We start from the raw sequence: 1,879 nt of genomic DNA, 5'->3' as shown, positions 1-1,879 counted from the left end.
CATAAAACCCGACAGCTCTCTAAGGCTCTGTCTTCAGTCACTGAAGTGCCACATTAATGCATCTTGGATGTTTTCTCAGGTTAAATTTTCTGACTGAGCTGCAGAGTTTTAATCTGCATGTAACTATATTACAGTATTCCAATACCTAGGCTGATTGTTTTGAATATTTCTATTGATTTTTATGTTGATCATAGCAATGATTTTTTTAAAAGTTTGAAATGAAATCAATGTTTAATTATCTGATCTGAAAAACAAATCATGGAAATGTATGACACAAAAGATGGACAAGTATTTCTCCAGTGGTGTAATGATTGGAACCAGGTGGATCTCATTGACTACAAGGTCCCTGATTGGGGTTTGTTAACCTGGACCAATCAGGGAGTCCTAGCTGACCAATATAAACAAGGGATTCAGCTCTAGAGTTGTTGAGGTGATAGTGAGTAGGAATAGTGAATATGGCCTCCCAAATGTGCCAGAACTACCACAAGGACTGTGAGGATGCTGTTAATAAGCAGATCAACCTGGAGCTCTATTCCTCCTATATTTACCTCTCCATGTCCTCTTACTTTGACTGGGATGATGTTGCCCTGCGTCACTTTGCTGAGTCTTCAAGGAGCAGTCCCATGAGGAATGGGAACACGCTGAGAAACTGATGGAATTCCAGAATAAACGTGGAGGCCGAGTCCTCCTTCAGGATGTCAAGAAACCAGAGCAGGATGATTGGGGCAATGGTCTGGAGGCAATGCAGAGAGCTCTGCAGATGGAGAAGGATGTGAACCAGAGTCTGCTGGATCTGCCCAAACTCTCCTCTGGCCACACAGACCCTCATCTGTGTGACTTCCTGGAGAGGCACTACTTGGATGAGCAAGTGAAGATGATCAAGAAGCTGGGAGATCACATCACCAACCTGAAGAGACTGGGAGCCCCTGAGAATGGCCTGGGAGAGTACGTGTTTGACAGGCTCTCCCTGGGGGAAGAGTGACTGAACTGATTGCAGTGAATGAGTTTGTGGTGTTTTTGTACTAGTACAACTAGGATACTTGTAACTATTGAGGTTCTATTTGTCAGTTGCTAGCAGACAATAAACCGTTTGAGTGGAAAAAAAAATAAACAGGGGATTTTTCCTATCTTCCTGGTGGTGGAAACTGAATAAAGATTTGTGCACTTTGTGTCTCTCACTGCGTCTTACCTCTGCACACACACCATGGGTGCCGGGGATAAAAATAATAAGCACTACTGCAGTTAGGTGGTAGTGTGGGGGGAGAAAAATAAAAGAAAAATAAATAAATAAATAAACCAGAGTGTCTAAAAAAAATAAACAGGGGATTTTTCCTATCTTCCTGGTGGTGGAAATTGAATAAAGATTTGTGCACTTTGTGTCTGTCACTGTGTCTCACACCTGCATACACACACCATGGGTGCCGGGGATAAAAATAATAAGCACTACTGCAGTTAGGTGGTAGTGTGGGGGGAGAAAAATAAAAGAAAAATAAATAAATAAATAAACCAGAGTGTCTGAAAAAAATAAAAAAATAAAAAAAAATAAACAGGGGATTTTTCCTATCTTCCTGGTGGTGGAAACTGAATAAAGATTTGTGCACTTTGTGTCTCTCACTGCATCTTACCTCTGCACACACACACCATGGATGCTGGGGGAAAATAAGCACTACCGCAGTTAGGTGGTAGTGTTGGGGTTAAAGAAAAAAAAAGGGAAAAAAAACCAGGACTGTCAGAGGTTCTGTTAAAAAAAAAGGGGATTTTGAAAGGTCACCCGGGTGTTTTCCTATCTTCCTGGTGGTGGGAATTGAATAAAGATTTGTGCACTTTGTGTCTCTCACTGTGTCTCACAACTGCACACACACACACATGCACTCACCAT

At 41.7% G+C, this 1,879-nt stretch overlaps 1 pseudogene; it reads left to right on the top strand.

Annotated features, from left to right (window-relative positions):
- The first annotated feature begins 455 nt into the window (after positions 1–455).
- On the top strand, positions 456–982 carry LOC132823636 (ferritin heavy chain, oocyte isoform-like; annotated as a pseudogene).
- Positions 983–1,879: the final 897 nt, after the last annotated feature.

The sequence above is a fragment of the Hemiscyllium ocellatum genome, chromosome 17, assembly GCF_020745735.1.
Source record: "Hemiscyllium ocellatum isolate sHemOce1 chromosome 17, sHemOce1.pat.X.cur, whole genome shotgun sequence".
NCBI classification, from domain to species: Eukaryota; Metazoa; Chordata; class Chondrichthyes; order Orectolobiformes; family Hemiscylliidae; genus Hemiscyllium; species Hemiscyllium ocellatum.
The sequence above is the reverse complement of the archived record's forward strand: the minus strand, read 5'-3'. Positions and strand labels throughout refer to the sequence as shown.